Genomic DNA, 23,838 nt, shown 5'->3' with positions numbered 1-23,838 from the left:
ATACAAAAAATTAGCCAGGCGTGGTGGCGGATGCCTGTAATCCCAGCTACTCGAGAGGCTGAAGCAGGAGAATCGCTTGAACCTGGGAGGTGGAGATCGCGCCGAGATCCCGCCATTGCACTCCAACCTGGGAAACAAGAGCGAAACTCTGTCTCAAAAAAAAAAAAAAAAAAAAAAAAAAAAAAAAAGCCAAATATTTGGTGGCAAAACCAGACCAGAATTGACGCAAAGCTATTCGTAGTTTTATTTTTTCCACCTAGTGTGAATATTCATATATTTCATTGCAGAAATATTAATGTGCTTGGTTACAGGGTGCTGCTCCGTACCCTAGTTGGGGTGTCAGTAATACATAGTAAATAAATACACACTTATGACCTTTTTAAAATCTGAAAAATTCCGAACTCCAAAACACATTTGGCTCCAAAGGTTTTTGAATCTATGGTTCCTATTTCATAGGGTTACTATAAGTATTCATACAGCGCACTTAGAGTGCCTGCCACATATTAGTAACTCAATAACTGGTGGTTATTATTATTACTATTTCTGTGTCTTTTCTGAAGGCCCACCTTTTAGAAAGCTGTGAGTACAGGAACTGCCAAAATAATGACAGACACAGCAATTTACTTAGGTGAATGTGAGGGTTGTATTCTCCAGGTTGTGGATATGCCTGGAGGATGGTGATGGTGAAAAGAATGTGTGACAGCGTTCTGGAAACTGAGGAGAAAAAGACCTTCGAAACAAACAAACAAACAAAAATGCATCCTACAAAGAGAATGAAGGGACACAATTTGGTTTGAAGACCATGGGCCTGAGTGACAGGAAGGATTCAGAGTATTGCAGGGTATTTCTGACTTAACACCCCAGATGCCCATGGGCCCCTCCGGAGTCCCAGTGGAACTGAAAGAAAAGAGCAAGTGACAGCTGGTCCTGGGGTTGCAGCATCCAGTTGGGAACCTCTGTAGCTCCAGGATCCAGTCCCCACCATGGCTTCGGCTCTGAGAGAGCAGATCCTCTTGCAGCCAATGTGGGGTAGAACTTTTGGCAGGCACTACTAGCAGCACCTCTAGTGGACGTTATCAGCCTTGCCACCCTTTGGGCATCTACAGTGATCAGAGGGAGCCGAAGGAGTTTGGGAAAGAGCAGTGGAGAGGAGAAGCCAGAGAAATATTATTTAGTGAACCATTTTGTGAGTCTATTTTTACTCCTAGATGGTCATGATTTGGGAAATATAAGCTACAGACAGAAAGTAGCAGAATAAATGAAAGAAATGGAAATAAATCGTTGCGAAAAAGAAAATATGATGTTCGAGTTGTAGTTAAGTTGCTCTCAAATAGGTGCTTTCTGAACCAACAAATGCCTTAGCTCGCACGTCCAAGGGCACAGTGGAGCCTCTACTTGTGCAAGGCAGCTAGTGGTCCCTAGGAAGAGACCTTCAAAATAATAAGGCAAGTGTTAGGAAAAGGCATTTTCCAGTTCATACAAGGGCATTTGTGTTCCTCCCAAGTAAAGTAGATGTCATTTTCAAATGTGCTTCCCTTGACCTTATGTTCTTTTCTTAGCATGATTAAGGGTAGATCAACTCAAATTGCAACACAGACACTTTAACGGTAATGCAGGATTATGTTAACACTCTAAGTACTTAATGATGAATGAGTCATATGTCAGGCTGTGACAAAAGGCTGTGCTCCTTAAGCAGGAGAGGCCTAGTTTTGGCACATTAATTTCTGAAGCTTAAGTCCAGAGTAACTGGATTTAGGAAGTTAATCTCTGTTTTACTGTAATTCCTGCTAATAGATTTTGGCCCCTTCTTTCTCTTCCCTACACTTTACATGTTGTCTGATAGACTTAAAAAAACACACACATAAGAGAAAATCCTTCTTACTTTGGCTAATGAGGAGAAGTTTCTGCAAGAAGACTCTCAATCTCAAGATTTTTCTTTTTTTACCGTAACAGAATTCAGGGAAAAGCCAATACTTTCTGCAAATGGGCGTATTGGGGTGATTTAATCAAGGACGTACCCTAGGAACCTGAATCCTGAGGAGCAAGGGAGGTATGGGAGGGCTGAGTGGGGCTGATGGCATGCAGTAGCAAGGACCCGACTTTTGGAGGGCATAGGAGACTATTCAGGTCTGGTCTGAAACTACACAGAGGACTGGGTTAAAAATGAGGTGGTTGCCAGGGCTGTGAGGCTGAAATTTGGACAGGCGTGAGAGCCTGGCTGGTTTCTGGAGGCAAAAATAACTCCAGACTGAAGTTGGCAGCTGAGCACCTGCCTAGGTGTTCCAGAGGCATATGACAGTGAGGATGGAGGAGGCCATGAAGAGCAGGTAGAGGCGGAAGAGCAGGACGTCCATCACGTGACTGAACTGCACCCACAGCTCCACCGAGTGCTGCTTCTAGGCCTCACGTTCCCACTGGGCCCTTGTCCATTCTGAGCCCCCTGTCAACTCTGCCTCCTCAGGGCCTGGCATCTGCCCTGCTGATAATTCTGGCTCCTTCACACTTATAGAAAGACAGAGACTCAGCCACGGGCTGCAAATGTCACCTATACAGGGAGGGAGACAGGGAAGGAGGCAGGAGCAGAGAAGTGGAGGTGGGGGAAGGGGAAGTGTGACTTCCCTCACCAGGCAGGTGGGTGGGGGTGAGACCCAGGCCCTTATTTCCCTTCTGGGGCGCAGTGGGACAGCATCTCCCTGGGCTGGTGCAGTGGAGCAGCAGGGAGTAGAGCCACCGAGGCAGGGGTGGGAGATGGGTGGTGGCCACGTGCAGCAGGTGGGTGATGAAGATGGTGTCCGGCAGGCTGTCTACCGTCAGGGAGAGGCACAGGGCGAAGTAGACACCTGCAGGCAAGGGGGTCTGCAAGAGGGCCAGAGGCACCACCTAGGATTTCTTGTTTCTTTCCCAGAGGATCTTTTTCTGGGATCCCTTTTCACTTCACCTGGTTCTGCCGGTCCCTCTCCCCATTCAACCCACACCTCGCTTTTGCTCTCTTGATGGAAGAGAGGACGTACTGATGAAGTGCCAGTGGCTGGGAGCAAGTCATTCATCATGAGCAAGAAGACGCTGTAGCCCAGCAGAACAGTCGTCTTGAATGGGGCATAGTTCCTACTTTCCAGTGGCAGGTAGAAACTGAGGATGTCGATGGCAACCAGAATGGCACTGGGCACCAGAAAGTTTACCACGTAGGGGCTGGGCCTGTGCCTGCACCTGATGACCACCTGGTAGGGAGGAGAGGGAGGGGCAAGTGAGGAGTAGGATGGGAGGCTATCAAGACAGGTAATAGCAAGAACTGGAATTTGTCCCAGGCCAAACTGTCTAGTAAGGAAATATTGCCTCCCGTCCCTTTCACCATCCGGTCTCTCCATCCAAAGGCATCTCACAAGGTTAGAGTCTTCCACGCTGCTTACTACTGAAATGTATCTCATTCCTTTTGGCCCAAGGTGTCAACTTTCTCCACTTAAATTTTTATTCCTACCGATGTGCTCTTAGCCAGACTGTGGAACCACCGACTTAGGTGTCACGTGCATTTTATCTTTTCATTTCTAATTGCTGTTCTCATCAAGGTCTAATCTCTAGTGACTTTGCAGGAGGACATTTGAGACCAGTGGGAGGGAAAGCAGAGAGTAGCAGATATTTTGGGGTTATCAGGATTTGGAATCATAATATCCCTAAGACAGTGTTTGCTAACTCTTTCTACCATATCTTTTTAAAAATAACAAAAATTCCTGCCTTCCAAAAAGTTCTGACAGCCACTGGGGAAGGGGGAGCTCACCCTCACTGTGAATCACTGGCATAGAGGCTTTGTTTCTTCCTCAAGGGATGCTTTGTTTAGTAACTATTTACTGAGTACCAGGTATTGTTTCAGTACTGAAGGTTTATCAGTGAAAAAAGTGACAAAAGGCTGGGCACAGTGGCTCATGCCTGTAATCCCAGCACTTTGGGAGGCCGAGGCAGGCAGATACCTGAGTTCAGGACTTCGAGACCTGCTGGCGAATGTGGCGAAACCCCATCTCTACTAAAAATACATAAATTAGCTGGGCATGGTGGCGGGTCCCTGTAATCCCAGCTACTCAGGAGGCTGAAGTAGGAGAATCACTTGAACCCGGGAAGTGGAGGTTGCAGTGAGCCGAGATCACGCCATTGCACTCCAGCCTGGGTGACAAGAACAAAACTCTATCTCAAAAAAACAAGAGTGACAAAGGCCAGGCTCTGTGGTTCACGCCCGTAATCCCAGCACTTTGGGAGGCGGAGGCAGGCGGATCACCTGAGGCCAGGAGTTCAAGACCAGCCTGGCTAACATGGTGAAACCTGGTCTCAGCCCCTGAGCTCACATAGAAGATGGCTTGTTCATACTGGTTAGTGGCCATGGTCACTTTTATTGCTCTTTGGTAGATACCCAGCAGTACGCACTCCCTCCTTGCTCTGAATGAGGTTCTGTGATGTATCTGAAAGCTCCTGGACGTCCTTCTCCATGCCCGGGCCCGTGTTCTCCACTGCAAAGCAGGCCCCGATGACTCAGCCTCCCCAAATGCTCCCAAGTCCCTTGCCCAGACTGTTGGATCCCTCACTCCTTAGCATCCAGGCCCTTTTCAGCAAGATTCCCTCACTGTTTCCAGCTTTCTGTCCTCTTCTCAATCAAAGCCCTCTCTCTGCCTCTCAACAGTCTACTTTAGTGAGCCCCACTAACCTGTGGAGGTGAAAGAGTTGAAGGACAGCGTGCAGCTCTGTTCATGGAAGGGGAAATAGAAGGTGTCCAGTTTACAGATGCTGACCACCCCCATTGGCTTATTGTATTTGATGTGACCTTCACTATTGACATACTAGCCATGAGACCTGCAGGTGTCTGATCCACACTGATGCTGTGTGGGAGAAGGACAGAGAGGTAGGTGCTGTGGGTTTCCCCATCAGACTTGACCTTCTTTCTCTCTCAGGTCATCCCATTCTTGAGCTCCAGTCCCACTCAGATGACTTCTTTCTTCTACCTATAATCATATTCTGGGGGTTTGTAAGTTCTTCAATTCAGACCCGGCTCTTTTCTAAGTTGAGTCTTTGTGTGGCCTTATTGGTAACATCATGTCCTTCCCTGTAGATGTGGTTTCCATTTTGCATTTTTGGCCCTGAGACTCACGACTGCTCGATGAAGACATCTGAAAGCCATAGGTTCTCAGTTGCCATGCCGGACTTCTTGATGCCTCTGCATTCATCTGGGTTCCACTGCACAAATTGATTGTGCCCAGGCCAGGCACGGTGGCTCATGCCTGTAATCCCAGCACTTTGGAAGGTTGAGGTGGGTGGATCACCTGAGGTCAGAAGTTCGAGACCAGCCTGGCCAACATGGTGAAACCCCGTCTCCACTAAAAATACAAAAATTAGCTGGGTGTGGTGGCAGGCCCCTGTAATCCCAGATACTCAGGAGGCTGAGACAGGAGGCAGGGAAATCGCTTGAACCCAGGAGGTGGAGGTTGCAGTGGCCTGAGATTGCACCACTGCACACAAGCCTGGGCAACAGAGTGAGACTCTCTTTCAAAAAAAAAAAAAAATTGATTGTGCTAGATCTGTAGGAAACCATGGCATGAGAAAAACACAGGGAGGGAGCTAGTTTTAGTTTTGCTCTGTCTTCTGCACCTTCCCATTCCCTTTTTTCACCCATTTCTTTACTCTCCCACCACCTATCTACTGACAGCCATCACACTAACAAAGCCTTGTTTGTTTACCTCAGTATTCTCAAGACAGAGCTTGAGCTTGGTTCAGGATTCCCTGAGATGGAGCCACATAAGTATTGGCTCCCGTGGCCTTAGTGTATGCCACCTTCCCCCTGTGCCCCTTCTCTGCCCTCCTATACCAGCAGAATAATCAGAAAGTTTTATATTTTCATTATTGGTCTGATCATTTGACCTTGTCTAATTTATGGATATTTTCAGCTTTATCCAATATACTCTGCAAAACTGGACCTAGCAGTGGAAAAAAGGGAGGTACCCTTTTTTCCAGAAGTACCAGAGTACAGGAAAGGGGAAACTGAGTCTGTCATACCATATTTAGCCACAGGAATGATGTCACCAGTTGAAGATGTGAATCCTGGAAAAGCAGCTTTCATCTAGATGATTAACTCCAGGAAGGCAGGTCCCGTGCCACCACCCCCTCCTTGCTCACTTTCAAGTCTGTTCCATGTAGCAATAATGATTTTTGATCTAAGCCATGGAAATATACAGGTCAAAACAATTCAAAGTACATGGAAAATATAACCAAAAAAACCTAGTAAGAAGGTCTATTGGGAAAATGTTTCTTGACAAGTATTCCAAAAAGAACAGATTTTACCTGCAGTAATGTCATTGCAGCATTTCTTATCATGCCTTTCCACTCCCCAGAATACAGCTCTACTTTTTAAAACACTTTTAAGTGTCATTTTTTCTTTTTTTTTTTGAGGCAGAATCTTGATCTGTCTCCCAGGCTGGAGTGCAGTGGTGCCATCTTGGCTCACTGCAAACTCTGCCTCCTGGGTTCAAGCGATTCTCCTGCCTCCTGCCTCCTGCCTCAGCCTCCCGAGCAGCTGGGATTAGAGGCATGTACCACCATGCCCAGGTAACTTTTTGTATTTTTAGTAGAGATGGGGTTTCGCCATGCTGCCCAGGCTAAAAATAATTTTTTCAATATTTTATTGTGATAAAAATATATAACGTAAAATGTACTCTCTTAACCATTTTAAGTGTACAGTTCAGTGGCATTAAACACATTCACATTGTTGTCCAGCCACCACCCTCCATCACCAGAGATCTTTTCTTCTTGCAAAATGGAAACTCTACACCCATTAAACAGTAATTCCCTTTTTCACCCTCTTTCCAATCCCTGGCAACCGCTATTCTACTTTCTGTCTCTATAAAATTAGACATATACACCATTTGTCCTTTTGTGACTGACTTATTTCACTTAGCATAATATCCTCAAGGCTTGCCCACATTGTGGCAAGTGTTAGAATTTTGTTCCACTTGAAGGCTGCATAATATTCCATTGTAAGTACGTGCCACATTTAATCTGTCCATTCATCTATCAATAGACACTTAGACTGCTTCCGAGTTTTAACTATTGTGAGTAATTCTGCTATGAATGTAAGTGTACAAATATCCTGTTTTCACTTTTTTTTGGGTATTTATCCAGAAGCATAACTATTTGGTTGCATGGTAATACTATTTTTAATATTTTGAGAAATAGCCATACTGTTTTTCCACAGTGGCTACACCATTTTACATCCTCACATGCAGTGCACAAGGGTTCCAATTTCTCCACGTCATCACCAACACTTGTTATTTTCTGTTTTTTTGTTTTGTTTTGTTTTTTTGAGACAGAGTCTTGCTCTGTCTCCCAGGCTGGAGTGCAGTGGCACAATCTTGGCTCTCTGCAACCTCCACCTCCTGGGTTCAAGCAATTCTCCTGTCTCAGCCTCCCTAGTAGCTGGGATTACAGGTACCTGCCACCACACCCAGCTAATTTTTGTATTTTTAGTAGAGACAGGGTTTCACCATGTTGGTCGGGTTGGTCTTGAACTCCTGACCTCAGGTGATCCACCCACCTCAGCCTCCCAAAGTGCTGAGATTACAGGCATGTGCCACCTTGCCCGGCTTCTGTTTGTTTTTAATAGTAGCCCTCCTAATGGGTGTTAGATGGTATCTTATTGTAGTTTTGATCCGCATTTTCTTAACTATTAGTAACATTGAACAAACATCTTTTCTTGTGCTTATTGGCTATTTGTATATCTTCTTTGGAGAAATGTCTTTTCAAGTCCCTTGCCCATTTTTGAATTTGGTTGTTTGATTTTTTTGTTGTAACCAATTTTACAAAATCCAATCAGAGGGCCGGGCATGGTGGCTCATGCCTGTAATCCCAGAACTTTGGGAGACCAAGGCAGGAGGATCACCTGAGGTCACGAATTTGAGACCAGCCTGGCCAACATGGTGAAACCCTGTCTCTACTAAAAATACAAAAATTAGCTGGGTGTGGCGGCACATTCCGGAGGCTGAGGCAGGAGAATCGCTTGAAACTGGGAGGCAGAGGTTGCAATGAGCTGAGATTGCACCACTGCACTCCAGCCTGGGTGACAAGAGCGAGACTCCATCTCAAAAAAATAAAAACAAACAAACAAAAAATCCAATCAGAGGGTCCACTGCTCACCACTAGATGACTGCAGTGTTGGGTGAGGACTTACCACTTCCAGATGGCAGACAGGGTGAAGGTGATGTTGACATGAATGGGGATGCTGTAGTTGGTGACTGGACTGACAGCCTTTCTGTCAAACACTGCTTGAAAGGCAGCAGGGTCCACCCCATGCTGGCCAAAGCCTGAGCAATTGATAATTAAAGTGTTGCCCTTTCCTGTAGTGAGCAGAGACTCTGAGAGAGGAGGGCCAGGGCTGGGGGGCCTGGAGAGTGTTTCTGCATGGAGAGAAAACAGGGGGCACTGGGAGAAGCAAGTGAGCTCCTCCTTCCTGGTCAGGAAGGGTGGGCTGGGCTGGTAGGCAAATGGTGGAAGTTGATGAGGTGAGCTGAGTCAGGGATCCATCCTCAGTGCCACTGTTTTATCCCCATGCAAAACCTGTCCAGATGTGTACGCAAACTCAACCCTAACCACCACTTTACAGTGTCCTGCCACGTCCTTAACAATCTCACTGCAACCTCTCCACCTTCCCCCAGGGTCCTTCTTTTGCTTACCTCCAATGTGGAGCCATGCGAGTGATGTCAGTGACAAATTTTGCACTCACAGTTCTCCGCCTCACTGTATTAATATGTCATAGATGCTAATAAATTAATGATAAGGGAGGTAATCAGGTAGGTAGTGTGAGACATATGAGATCTTCAGAAAACAAATCAATTTCAGTTTTTTCAATTTAATGAGTATTTACTGTGTCTTTACTATGTGCTGTGATTGTTCTAACATTTAGTAGTCTTCATCACTGAGATTATCTTAAATAATTCTCAGGCTGGGCTCAGTGGCTCACACCTGTAATCCCAACACTTTGGGAGGCCGAGGTGGGTGGATCACCTGAGGACAGGAGTTCAAGACCAGCCTGGCCAACATGGTGAAACCCCATCTCTACTAAAAATACAAAAATTAGCCGGGCGTGGTGGCGGGTGCCTGTAATCCCAGCGACTCAGGAGGCTGAGGCACGAGATCGTTTGAACCTGGGAAGTGGAGGTTGCAGTGAGCCGAGATGGTGCCACTGCACTCTAGCCTGGGTAATAGACCAAGACTCCATCTCAAAAAAAAAAGAAAAAAAAAAAAAAAAGAAAGAAAGAAAAAAAAGAAAAGAGTCAACTAAATGTTAGGATCCTAGGAAGAGGTACAAAGTTGTCAATGACATGAGCATCATTTTTACCATAATGAACATCCAATCATTGACTATCTAGGAATAACAAATATTAGCCTGTTTTCTCGGCTTCCCAAGAGTTACATGTCTGCTCAGCTCTTACTCTTATGTTATGGTACCTTGCAGCAGCAGGTGGAGGATGAAGCCGAGGAGGAATCCTTTCCCGTGGAACCAGCCTCTTTCCATCTTCCTCTCTTTGGCACTTCTCTGGGTACTTGATGATGATGTTAACCTTAAAAAAACTCAGACCACACCTTGAGCCCTACCTTTGAATAATACATATATGAGCTGGCATTAGCCACCTCTCTAACAAGACCCCTTGGTGACAAGAGAATGTCACAGAGGAATAACTCACCCGGTGCTTTAACTGGGCCTGAATCTAGCCTCCAAAAGTAATATGGCAAATCAGTTTGGAGAAGAGGAAGAAAAATATGTGGTCACTGGAGCAGTGCTAATGGCTTCCTCATACTTTAAAGTCACTCTGGTGCACAGTGCATCACTGAGAAGGCACGTATGACTACCACTGCCTCAAGGTGCCACATGCACTTGTTAGACCCTGCTGCCACCTTTCTCTCTCTTTCTTTTCTTTCTTTCTCTCTCTCTTTCTTTTTCTTTCTTTCTTTCTTTCTTTCTTTCTTTCTTTCTTTCTTTCTTTCTTTCTTTCTTTCTTTCTTTCTTTTTCTTTCTTTCTTTCTTTCTTTCTTTCTTTCTTTCTTTCTTTCTTTCTTTCTTTCTTTCTTTCTTTCTTTCTTTCTTTCTTTCTCTTTCTCTTTCTTTTCCTTCCTTCCTTCCCCTTCCTTCCTTTCTTCTTTCCTTCCTCTCTCTCTCTTCCTTCCCTCCCTCCCTCCCTTCCTTCCTTCCTTTTTTTTTTTAAGATGGAGTCTCGTTTTGTCTCCCACGCTGGAGTGCAATGGTGCGGTCTTGGCTCACTGCAACCTCCACCTCCTGGGTTCAATTGATTCCTGCCTCAGCCTCCCAAGTAGCTGTGATTACAGGCACCTGCCACCATGCCTAGCTAATTTTTTGTATTTTCAGTAGAGATGAGGTTTTACCATGTTGGCCAGGCTGGCCTCAAACTCCTGACCTCAGGTGATCTGCCCACCTTGGCCTCCCAAAGTGCTGTAATTACAAATGTGAGCCACCACGCCCGACCCCCTGCTGCCATCTTTCAAAAAAGAAAAATGTTGGGGGGGTCCCCATTAATATAAGCAACTTCATACATTGAGGCTTTAAACATGACTTCAGTATAGTTAAGACTTTAAAGTATGAGGAAGCCATTAGCACTGCTCCAGTGACAACACGTTTTTGCTTGCTCTTCTCCAAGCTGATTTGCCATGCCTTTTTAGTGTTTCAAAAGCAATCTGGACCCAGGTCTACCCAAAGAAGGGAGTGATTAGTGGATAGGGGGTGGTGGCAGAGGTAATACTTTTTTTTAAATAAAAGCTGACTTATGATTTTTTTTCTTTTAAAACGGAGTTTCTCTCTTATTGCCCAGGCTGCAGTACAATGGTGCGATCTCGGCCCACCGCAACCTCTGCCTCCCAGGTTCAAGCAATTATCCTGCCTCAGCCTCCCGAGTAGCTGGGATTACAGGCATGCACCACAATGCCCAGCTAATTTTTTTTTCATTTTTAAAAATTATACTTTAAGTTCCAGGGTACATGTGCATAACATGCAGGTTTGTTACATATGTATACATGTGCCATGATGGTGTGCTGCACCCATTAACTCGTTATTTACATTAAGTATATCTTCTAATGCTATCCCTCCCAGATCCCCCCACCCCATGAGAGGCCCCAGTGAGTGATGTTCCCCACTCTGTGTCCAAGTGTTCTCATTGTTCAATTCCCACCTATAAGTGAGAACATGCGGTGTTTGGTTTTCTGTCCTTGCAATAGTTTGCTCAGAATGATGGTTTCCAGCTTCATCCATGCCCCTACAAAGGACACAAACTCATCCTTTTTTATGGCTGCGTAGTATTCCATGGTGTATATGTGCCACATTTTCTTAATCCAGTCTATCATTGATGGACATTTGGGTTGGTTCCAAGTCTTTGCTATTGTGAATAGTGCTGCAATAAACATAAGTGTGCATGTGTCTTTATAGCAGCATGATTTAAAATCCTTTGGGTATATACGCAGTAATGGGATGGCTGATGCCCAGCTAATTTGTGTGTGTGTGTGTGTGTGTGTGTTTTTAGTAGAAACAGGGTTTCTCTGTGTTGGTCAGGCTGGTCTCGAACTCCCAACCTTAGATGACCCGCCCACCTCGGCCTCCCAAAGTGCTGGGATTACAGGCGTGAGCCACCGCACCCGCCTGCTGACTTATGATTTTAAAGAAAAGATCATGAGCTATTAGCCTGAAAGTTTATGTTGTTTTTGGCCCTGCTAGTGTTTTTTTTTTTTTTCTTTCTTTCTTTTTTTAAAGTTAGTTGTGTAACACTTAAACATTGAGAGATTTCATATAAAAACTGTTTCTGGCTTCGTTTGAAAAATAAGATCTAGTAACACGAGGCTCACGTTTCTGCTTGACAACAATCTGCCAAAGCTCAGAAGTGGCAAAACCCTTTGGATGGTTCATATTTGCTCTAGATCACCACAGTCTCCATCTCCCCTCCTGTCTCATTCCTGAGCAGCTTTCCTCATTTATGTTACCTCCTTGGCCTCTGTAGATGTTTGACTTTGGCTTCCAATGTTAAGATTTTCTTGTGTGATTCTTTTTTTAACTTTTTTTTTTTTTTTTTTTTTTTGAGACGGAGTCTCACTCTGTAGCCCAGGATGAAGTGCAGTGGATCTCTGCTCACTGCAAGCTCCACCTCCTGGGTTCACGCCATTCTCCTGCCTCAGCCTCCCGAGTAGCTAGGACTACAGGCGCCCGCCACCACACCTACCTAATTTTTTGTATTTTTAGTAGAGATGGGGTTTCACCATGTTAGCCAGGATGGTCTCAATCTCCTGACCTCGTGATCCACCCGCCTCAGCCTCCCAAAGTGCTGGGATTACAGACGTAAGCCACCGTGCCTGGCCTCTTTTTTTAACTTTTAAGTTCAGGGGTACATGTGCAGGTTTGTTATATAGGTAAACTTGTGTCGTGGGGGTTTGTTGTACAGATTATTTCATCACCCAGTTATTAAGCCTAGTACCCATTAGTTATTTTTCCTGATCCTCTCCCTCCTCCCACCCTCCACCGTCTGATAGGCCTCAGTGTGTGTTGTTCCCCTCTATGTGTCCATGTGTTCTCATCATTTAGTTGGTACTTGTAAGTGAGAACATGCAGTACTTGGTTTTCTGTTCCTGTGTTAGTTTGCTAAGGGTAATGGCCCCCAGTTCCATCCATGGTCCTGCAAAGGACATGAACTCATTCCTTTTTATGGCTGCATAGTATTCCATGGTGTGTGTGTACCACATTTTCTTTATCCAGTCTATCATTGATCATGTTCCATGATCTTTGCTATTCTATGTCTTTTCCATTTGCTATTCCAGGTCAGTTTCATGTCTTTGCTATTGTGAATAGTGCTGCAGTGAACATATGTGTGCATGTGTCTTTATAATAGTGATTCTTAAATAGCCTTGGAAAGTAATTTCAAAATACCATTTCATGCCTAGGTAAGCATAGGTCTTATCAGATTAATGTATGTAATTAATCGGTTCATGATGGAAGCCAGACATGATAAGATTAATTGGGCCAAGGTCATCAGTGGTTTAACCTGTTTTATTCTAGAATTGTTTCTGGAAGGGAAGGCTTTAGGGAAAGTAATAAGTGGCTTACAGAGCGAAGAGAGAGCAGTTGCCTCAATGAAGGTTTACAGATTGAGGTAGCACAACGCAGTAAGAAATGTCTAAGACCAAATCCTTTCTACAAGAATCATGTCACTCTCTCTCAGCCTCAGTTTCCTTATCTCTAAAATTGGGAGGGTAAAATCTATCTTGCAAGAGTCTTATGTGGTTTGAGATAATGTATGTATAGTGCCTTGCCCATCTTAAGCAATTAATAGCAGTAAATTGAAGCAGAAATAACAGTAAAAATGGCAGTAACAGTTATCCTGTTGAACCTAAGATTGCCCAGGTTGCTTCAGCTAAATGGACTATTCGGGACTTAAAATGTCTGGGTTGACTGCAGCAACTCCAGTTCCTGTAAGCATAAGGCCCTTCTCTCTTAGCCTCGCTCAGCTGGATACTGATAGGATTCACCCATCTGCTGTCCTCAGCATCACTCTTTATCCTGGAGAATCCCTGACCCTTTGGGAAGTTTGTTGTAGCTGTTTTTTCTTTTTTTAAAAAGTGACATTATTCTTTTTCGCAACAGGTTTGCCGCCAGAACACAAGTGTCGTGAAAACTACTAAGCCAAATGGGAAAAGAAAAGACTCATATCAACATTAGTGTCATTGGACACGTAGATTCAGGCAAGTCCACCACTACTGGCCATCTGATCTACAAACGCGCGTCATCGACAAAAGAACCATTGAAAAATTTAAGAAGGGGGCTGCTGAGATGGGAAAGGGCTCCTTCAAGTATGCCTGGGTCTTGGATAAACTGAAAGCTCAGCGTGAACATGGTATCACCATTGATATCTCTTTTGTGGAAATCTGAGACTAGCAAGTACTATGTGACTATCGTTGATGCCCCAGGACATAGAGACTTCATCAAAAACATGATTACAGGGACATCTCAGGCTGACTGTGCTGTCCTGATTGTTGCTGCTGGTGTTGGTGAATCTGAAGTTTGGGCAGACCTGAGAACATGCCCTTCTGGCTTACACACTGGGTGTGAAACAACTTATTGTTGGTGTTAACAAAATGGTTACACTGAGCTACCCTACAGTCAGAAGAGATACAAAGAAATCATTAAGGAAGCCAGCACTACATTAAGAAAATTGGCTACAACCCCATCACAGTAGCAGTTGTGCCAATTTCTGCTTGGAATGGTGACAACATGCCGGAGCCAAGTGCTAACACACCTTTAGGTTTAAGGGATGGAAAGTCACCAGTAATGATAGCAATGCCAATGGAGCCACACTGCTTGAGGCTCTGGACTGTGTCCTACCACAAACTGGTCCAACTGACAAGCCCTTGTGCCTGCCCCTCCAAAATGTCTACAAAATTGGTGGTATTGGTACTGTTCCTGTTGGCCAAGTGGCAACTGGTGTTCTCAAACCTGGTATGGTGGTCACCTTTGCTCCAGTCAACGTTACAACTGAAGTAAAGTCTGTCAAAATGCACCATGAAGCTTTGAGTGAAGCTCTTCCTGGTGACAATGTGGGCTTCAGTGTCAAGAATGTATTTGTCAAGGATGTTTGTCATGACAATGTTGCTGGTGACAGCAAAAACGACCCACCAATGGAAGCAGCTGGCTTCACTGCTCAGGTGATTATACGGAACCATTCAGGCCAAATCAGCGCTGGCTATGCCCCTGTACTGGATTGCCAAATGGCTCACATTGCATGCAAGTTTGCTGTGCTGAAGGAAAAAAATTGGTCGCCGTTCTGGTAAAAAACTGGAAGATGGCCCTAAATTCTTGAAGTCTGGTGATGCTGCCATCATTAATATGGTTCCTGGCAAGCCCATGTGTGTTGAGAGCTTCTCAGACTATTCACCTGTGGGTCGCTTTGCTGTCCATGATATGAGACAGACAGTTGCTGTGGGTGTCATCAAAGCAGTGGACAAAAAGGCTGCAGAAGCTGGCAAGGTCACCAAGCCTGCCCAGAAAGCTCAGAAGGCTAAATGAATGTTATCCCTAATACCTGCCACCCTGGTCTTCGTAATCAGTGGTGGAAGAACAGTCTCAGAACTATTTGTTTCAATTGACCATTTAAGTTTAATAGTAAAAGACTGGTTAATGATAACAATGCATCGTAAAATATTCAGAAGGAAAGAAGAATGTTTTGTGGACCACTTTGGTTTTATTTTTTTGCGTGTGGCACTTTTAAATTATTAGTTTTAAAAATCAGTACTTTTTAATGGAAACACTTGACCAAAGATCTGTCACAGAATTTTGAGACCCATTAAAACAAAGTTTAAGTGAGAAAAAAAAAAGTGACTATTTTTTTTTTTTTTTTTTTTTTTTTTTTTGAGTCGGAGTCTAGCTCTGTCGCCCAGGCTGGAGTGCAGTGGCCAGATCTCAGCTCACTGCAAGCTCCGCCTCCCGGGTTTACGCCATTCTCCTGGCTCAGCCTCCCGAGTAGCTGGGACTACAGGCGCCTGCCACCTCGCCCGGCTAGTTTTTTGTATTTTTTAGTAGAGACGGGGTTTCACCGTGTTAACCAGGATGGTCTCGATCTGCTGACCTTGTGATCCGCCCGTCTCGGCCTCCCAAAGTGCTAGGATTACAGGCTTGAGCCACCGCGCCCGGCCAAAAAGTGACTATTTTATTTTATCTTTTGAGACGGAGTTTCACTTGTCGCCCAGGCTGGGGTGCAATGGCGCAATCTCGGTTCACTGCAACCTCCACCTCCCGGTTGGTTTCAAGTGATTATCCTGTCTCAGCCTCCTGAGTAGCTGGGATTACAGGCACCCACCACTATGCCTGGCTAATTTTTTGTATTTTTAGTTGCCATGGGGTTTCACCATGTTGGTCAGGCTGGTCTCGAACTCCTGACCTCAGATGATCCACCCACCTAGGCCTCCAAAGTGCTGGGATTACAGGCGTGAGCCACCACACCTGGCCTAAAAAGTGACTTTAGATAAGCATTTGCTAAAGCATTTTCTGTAAAACACTAATTCCAGAGGGTGTTAAATTCTGTTTCTAAAATAATATTTTTGTTATTTCATGTTTGATATGGTTTGGCTGTGTCCCCATCCAAATCTCATCTTAAATTGTAGCTCCCATAATCCCCATGTGTCATGGGAGGGACCTGATGGGAGGTAATTGAATCATGGAGGTGGGTTTTTCCCCTTACTGGTCTCCTGATAGTGAATAAGTCTCATGAGATCTGATGGCTTAAAAAAAGGCAGTTCCCCTGCACATGCTCTCTTGCCTGCCACCATGTAAGACGTGCCTTTGTCCTTACTTTGCCTTCTACCATGATTGTGAGGCCTCCCCAGCCATGCGGAACTGAGTCCATTAACCTCTTTTTTCTTTATAAGTTACCCAGTCTCAGGTATTTCTTCACAGCACTATGAAAATGGACTGATAAAATATTCAAATAAGTCTGAGAAACGCTGAACTAAACAAGACTAACCAGCTTTCATTGTTGCAGGATTTCTCAGAGTATTTAGCTTATATTATAAATATATATTTATATATTATGTATATTTATATTTACGTATTATATAATATATATTTATATTTATATATTTGAAAAATATATTTTACATATATTAATATATAAAACATATTTTATATAAATATATTAAAACGTATAAATATGCAAATATATATTTACTATATATAATTATATATATATTTACTATATACATAATATATATATATATTTAGATATGGAGTCTCATTATGTTGCCCAGGCTGGCCTTAAACTTCTGGGCTCCTAGCAATCCTCCTGCCTCAGCCTCCCAAAATGCTGAAATTACAGGCATGAGCCACTGCACTTGGCCTAGCTAATATATTAATGTAACTTTTGACTATGATATACACAATTTTCCAAACTTAGTTGATTTTGGAAATTCTCTCTTTTTTTCAGAATGTCTTGCAGGGCTAGTATTTCATGGATTATTTTGTGGAAATACTGTTTTAAGTAAATAGGAATGTAGAAAAAAACTTGAAAAAATTGTCTCAAATGTGCTACGGATACAATATAAAATGCAAAAAGCATATATACAAATAAATGAAGAAATTTTTAAAAACTTGATAAGTATTTTAAAACCTAAAGATTGTTGAGAACTATAAGCTGCAAGCAAGTAGAAAGTAAAATAGACATAAATTTTAATCCCTGAATCCTTGAGCAATTTAAACTTAGACCGACTCAAGGAGGAATCTTTTTTCCCCTTTTCCTTTAGATCAATGACCTGACAGCTGCAGGCCACATGCCATCTGCCTAGATTTAATACTAGGATGAAAGTTTAAAAAGATCCTTTGGTATCATGACTTATCAAATACACCTACATGGCAACTTTAGTTGCTGAAAAACAATGTTGATTTTTTCTCACTGGTGGTCTCCTATAATCAATAAAGTATACAATTTCTGTTTTAAGAATACATATGTTTTCCTCAGGGTCTCAACAATTGAATTGTTTTGATTGAAGGAAACTGCAGCCTGCCGGGTGCAGTGGCTCTTGCCTGTCATCCCAGCATTTTGGGAGCCCGAAGTGGGCAGATCACTTGAGCTCAGGAGTTCGAGAGCAGCCTGGCCAATGTGGCAAAATTCCTGTCTCTACTAAAAATACAAAAATTAGCCAGGCTTGGCGGTGCATGCATGTAATCCCAGCTACTCCAGAGGCTGAGGCAGGAGAATCACTTGAACCCAGGAGGCAGAGGTTGCCGTGAACCGAAAGAGAGAAACAGAGGGGGAGAGGGAGCGAGGGAGGGATCACTAGTGATAACAATCTTTACACCAAAGTTGTTTATCTCTTCTTCTGGTCAAAAGTCCATATTTATCAAGCAAAACGCTTAAGAGAAGTATTGCGGAATGACTGGGATTGACCATTCTGTCTGACAATGCCTGTTTTTTGGAGAAGGCTCTGTTTTGTCTGGACTATTGGTCCTGCTTCTCTGGCTTAGAGGGATCCTATTGATTCCCAGGTGCTCAGTCCATTCTTCACAATATGATGTGGGAGAATTCTCCATATACATCTCGTCATGAGATGTCAGACATATTCTACCATTTTATTCCATTGAGTAAGTAAGTATCTAATTGTCATTCTGGGAGGATTAAAATCCCAAGACCTGCCTATGGGCTGTGATGTATTATTTTAGCTGAGTGGATTTAGAAGGGTGTTCTGGGGAGAGGGAACAGCTAGAGTAAGAACATGGAAATTACGTGGACTTCAGGTTTGACTAGGAGAGTGACAGGAGATGAAGCAGTGTTATTATGAGGGCCAGATCACGGAAGACCTTGTATACCCAGCCAAGGTTTGCTTTAATTTTATAACCCAGTGTTTCCATAACTCAAATAAGGCTCAGACCCCTTTTAAGACAAACAATTCTCTCAAACCCCTGATGTTGACTTCTTATTTACATTATAATATTACTTAAATATATCCATTCATAAAGCTGTGTGCAAAGTCATTATGCTTATAGTTCTTATAGCACTATAAAGTTAAAATGAATTTACAAATATTGTTTTGCTAAAATTAGATAATTGCTGTCAATTTCTTTCCTGTTTTTAAAAAGGAGCTAGTTTTTGAACACCTATCTGTTATTGTTGGGCCAATGAAATCGATAGTGCTCAATGTAATAGTACTTTAAAAAATTTTTAAAGCAGGCCGGGCCTGGTGGCTCATTCCTGTAATCCTAGCATTTTGGGAGGCCGAGGGTGGCAGATCACCTGAAGTCAGGAGTTCGAAACCAGCCTGGCCAACATGGTGAAACCCCATCTGTACTAAAAGTACAAAAATTAGCTGGGCGTTGTGGCATCTGCCTGTAATCCCAGCTACTAGGGAGACCGAGGCAGGGGAATCGCTTGAATCTGGGAGGCGGAGGTTGTAGTGAGTCCAGATCACCCCATTGCACTCCAGCCTGGGCAACAAGAGCGAAACTCCGTCTTAAAAAAAAAAAAAATTAAAAAGCAACTCTTCATACTAACTACTACCCATATTGCTAATGAAGTAATGTAACAATGAAATAACAAGGGAAGTTGTTACCACAAAGGAAATGTGCAATGCTTTCCTTTATAATGATGAATGTGCAATTATGACTGATCATAACATGCCTATACTTCTGTGTACTTTAGGAAGACTTGGCTTCTCTATGAAAATATGTGAACCCTTTGGCTGTAGAACATGCTATCATGTCATCTGGCTTTCATCTGGTATTATTTAAAACTTAAATTCTCTTGTTTTCTGATTTGCCTGAGGCCATTAAAGAGGTGCATTATTCTACATTACACTACATGATTTCCATGATGTCAAATATAAAACGTAGGTTGGGCATGGTGGTTCATGCTTGTAACCCCAGCACTTTGGGAGGCCGAGGCCGGCGGATTGCCTGAGGTTAGGAGTTTGAGACCAGCCTGACCAACATGGTCAAACCCCGTCTCTACTAAAACTACAAAAAATTAGCCGGGCATGGTGGTGGGCACCTGTAATCCCAGCTACTCGGGAGGCTGAGGCCAGAGAATCATCTGAACCTGGGAGGCGGAGGTTGCAGTGAGCCGAGACTGTGCCATTGCACTCCAGCCTGAGTCACAAGAACAAAACACAGTCTCAAAAAACAAACAAACAAAACAAAAAACAAATATAAAACTGATTTATTAACTAACTTTAGAAAAGGTCTTATTCCATGAAAATGCCTTTCATTGAAAAATTGAACTGCAAAGGGAGCTTCTGTCTTGATCACTGTTAGAATAATTCAACATGAGTATCAAAGCAGATATAGGGTGATTGTTAGCATTTGACATTGGCTCTAGACAAGCTAGGTAGAGGAGGGTGTCAGGCTATTGCAGTAGAGCGCTTCTGCCAATGAATAAACCACCGTCTATCCAGTTCCACAACCACCTACGTGTTACCCTTGACATTTCTTTCTCATTCCCCTGTACCTAATCCATCCACATGTTCTGTTGATTTCACCTCTTAAATTTCTCTTGAGTTCACCTTTTTCTCTCCATCTTTTCCATCACAACCTTAATCCAAGCCACCATGATCTCTTTCCTAGATAACAACAGTCGCTCCTAGGTGGCCTCTTCTCTCCCATTCTACTGGTCTCAAATTTTTTCTCGTCTGCCAGCCACAGTGCAGTTTCCAAAAGGTACTTTTTTTTTTTTTTTTTTTTTTCTGTTTTTTGTTTGTTTGTTTTTTGAGACCGAGTCTTGCTCTATCACCCAGGCTGGAGTACAGTGGCCAGATCTTGGTTCACTGCAACCTCTGCCTCCTGGGTTCAAGGGATTCTCGTGCCTCAGCCTCTAGAGCAGCTGGGATTACAGGTGTGTGCCACCACGCCCGGCTAATTTTTGTATTTTTAGTACAGATGGGGTTTCACCATGTTGGCCAAGTTGGTCTCGAACTCCCAACCTCTGGTGATCCACCCACCTCAGCCTCCCAAAGTGCTGGGATTACAGGCCATGAGCTGCCACACCCGGCCCCAAAAGGTAAATTTAATTTCTCAACTCCTAACATATTCACCCTTTTAAAACTTTTCAGTGGTTGCCTTTTGCTCCTGAAGACCTGTAACAATATCTACATGTTTGGAGATGCTCCCTTCCTTCTACCACCACCTGGTCTTCATTGTTTCCTCTACTTCAACTGCTCTCTCTGCTACCTACTTCCACTGTCTTCACTTCACAAACTCCTCCTTCCTTCAGATGAAACACACACCTCCTTTCCTTGCACTTACTACAATTATTTAAATTTTGATTAGTGTTTATTTGGGAGTCTAAGCCCCATGAGGGCTGGAAATGTGTTTGTTTTAGCTCCATTGCATCTCCATCAAATACTTAATGAATATGTTTAGTACATTACACAACATAAATATTATTTAGAAATACCCACAATTCTGGCCGGGCGCGGTGGCTCACGCCTATAATCCCAGCACTTTGGGAGGCTGAGGCGGGTGGATCACTTGAGCTCAGGAGTTCGAGACCAGCCTGGCCAATATGGTGAAATCCTGTCTCTATTAAAATTACAAAAATTAGCCGGGTGTGGTGGGACACGCCTGTGATCCCAGCTGCTCCGGAGGCTGAGGCAGGAGAATCAGAATCACTTGAACCCTGGAGGTGGAGGCTGCAGTGAGCCAAGATCTAAAAAAAAAAGAAGACAAGACAAGACATACACACAATTTTACGCTGCAACATAGATTCTCTAGCCCTGTTGCCTGAGGTCCGGGAAATATCGCCCCTCTAAACATTTCACAATACAAACATTTTGAGGGGGTAATTTTGTAAGTATAATTCTTTCACTCAGACTATACTTGGACAGACCAAGACAGTACTACAGTGTATTGAAGCCTGCCACCAGGGCTGTCTGGTGTCCATCTATTCTTTTTCAATAAAAAACAAACTATAATCAACATATAGGAAGTATTTCAGGGGGATTTAGAAGCTTTTTTAAAAATATGACCATATCAGATCTGCAGTTTTGGGTGTTACAGTGTTTGAGGCATTGTTGGAAGGTACTAGAATCTTTGGTGAGATGGTATCTCATTACTATTTTAATTTACATTTCTGGACCAGGCATGGTCTCACACCTGTACAGGGGTCACGTCTGTAATCCCAGCACTGTGGGGGGCCGAGGTGGTCAGATCACAAGGTCAGGAGTTCAAGACCAGCCTGGCCAATATGGTGAAACCCTATCTCTACTAAAAATACAAAAATTAGCTGGGCGTGGTGGCGGGCGTCTGTAATCCCAGCTACTCCAGAGGCTGAGGCAGGAGAATTACTTGAACTCTGGAGGCGGAGGTTGCAGTGAGCCGAGGTCGTACCACTACACTCCAGCCTGAAGGACAGAGAAAGACTCTGTCTCAAAAAAAAAAAAAAAAAAAAAAAAAAGAAAAGAAAAAAAATTTTCCATTTCCCTATTAACGAGATTGGGTGTCTTTTCATATTTGAGTGGCTGCTCAAGTTTCCTATTCTGTGAGCTGTCTGTTCAGGTTATTTACCTATTTTCCTACTGGGTTATCTGCCATTTCTTACTGAACTTAGACATTATTTTGAGTATTTTTTATTCAAAAACTTTGTCAGTTATAACTTGTGGTTTATCTTTTCAATTTATGCCATCTTATACAGAGGTATTACTTTTAATATATGAAAAATTATCAACCTTTCTTCCTTTATTTTTTGTTTCTTGTTTAAAAAGTTATTTCCTACTCCCAAGTTCATAAAGATATTTCCTGCCTTCTTCTAAAAGTTTTTAAGTTTTCCCTTTCACATGTAAGCGTTTGAGCTACCTGAAATGGGTTTTTTTCTGTGCAGTATGAAGCGGTAATCCCTGATTGTTTTTTCATATGTATAAACAATTGTTCCAGTACTATTTATTGACTGTTCTTCCTTTCCCACAGATTTGTAAGGTTTTCTGTCACAGATCAAGTTACATGTATGCAACAGTCTGTTTGGGGGCTCTTTATTCTATTGCATTGGTCTATCAATCCGTGTGCAAAAATACACTGCTTTATGATACAGTAGTGTCTTCATACTAGCTAACTAGCTAGTTGTTATAAAGATGGACAAATCACTTTACCACCTTCTTCTTCTCCTTCTTCTTCTTTTTTTCTTCCTCCTCCTCCTCCTCCTTCTCCTTTGAATTAACAAAAAATACGGCAGGGTGCGGTGGCTCACCCCTGTAATCCCAGCACTTTTGGGAAGCAGATTACCTGAGGTCGGGAGTTCGAGACCAGCCTGGCCAATATGGCGAAACCCTTCTCTACTAAAAAAATACGAAAATTAGCCGGGCGTGGTGGTGGACGCCTGTAATCCCAGCTACTCGGGAGACTGAGGCAAGGAGAATTGCTTGAACCCGGGAGGCGGAGGCTGCAGTGACCCGAGATCGCGCCATTGCGCTACAGCCTGGGCAACAGAGCGAAACTCCTTCTTAAAAAAACAAACAAACACAACCTCATAATACCTACTCATAGGGCGGTAATGGAGATTAAAGGAAACAAGAATGGTATGTAAAGCATCGGATACAGGGTAGGGAAGAACTCAACAGTGGCTTTTATTTAATGATGCTGAAGGTACCGATGAAACAGGGATCGATCTTTGATAAAGGGATCAATCTTACCGGGAGCCTCAGATTCATTTATAAAAAGAAGAGGATGAGTTAGCATACCATTTCTGTCTCTTGCCACTTCTAAGACTGTGATCCTGGCATTTTTATTATCTAGAGACCAGGCAGCGCGACATTGATGGGCAGTTGGTGTTAAAGTGAGAAAGGCGGTATCTGCGCAGAATGCAGGGTCGAACCATGAGCAAGCAATCATATCTGCCACAACAGATAAGAACTGGGGCTGGCCGGCCTGACGACTCTCAACGGGTTAGACGCGGGCTACGATGACCTTCACGATCTTTTCTGGCAGCTGCACGGCCACGCAGGGTCGGGACTGCCCTGCCTACGAACAGCACTGTGTGCGAACACAGGGCCACGGTTAAGCCTCCCGACTGACTCCCCCAGGGAACAGGACCCCGGAGAAGATTCCAGACAGGCTCGCAGAGGCACGGGCAAGGATGGAACGGAGCCGGGAGCTCAGTGGGAAGAGGGGCAGCCCGCACCGCCCCCGGGATGTCACCGGCGCTTCTGGGAAATGTAGTTCTTAGCCGCATCCGCAGCCCCGGGCTCTCGGAAGGCGGACTACAGTTCCCTTCAGCCTTGGGAATGCTTTGTGCAGCGCGCTTGCGCGGTGTGGCGGCCGATGCCGCTATAAAGGCTTGTTTTCCTGGGGGGCTC

The 23,838-nt window shown here is 43.9% G+C and overlaps 2 pseudogenes; one reads left to right on the top strand and one right to left on the bottom strand.

The window, feature by feature from the left end:
- HTR3D (5-hydroxytryptamine receptor 3D pseudogene) lies at window positions 2,274–9,541 on the bottom strand (annotated as a pseudogene).
- On the top strand, window positions 13,645–15,268 carry LOC102128885 (putative elongation factor 1-alpha-like 3; annotated as a pseudogene).
- The last annotated feature ends 8,570 nt before the right edge of the window (window positions 15,269–23,838 follow it).

The sequence above is a fragment of the Macaca fascicularis genome, chromosome 2 (assembly GCF_037993035.2).
Source record: "Macaca fascicularis isolate 582-1 chromosome 2, T2T-MFA8v1.1".
Taxonomy (NCBI): Eukaryota; Metazoa; Chordata; class Mammalia; order Primates; family Cercopithecidae; genus Macaca; species Macaca fascicularis.
Note: the sequence above shows the minus strand (reverse complement) of the source record. Positions and strands in the feature narration are given on the sequence as shown.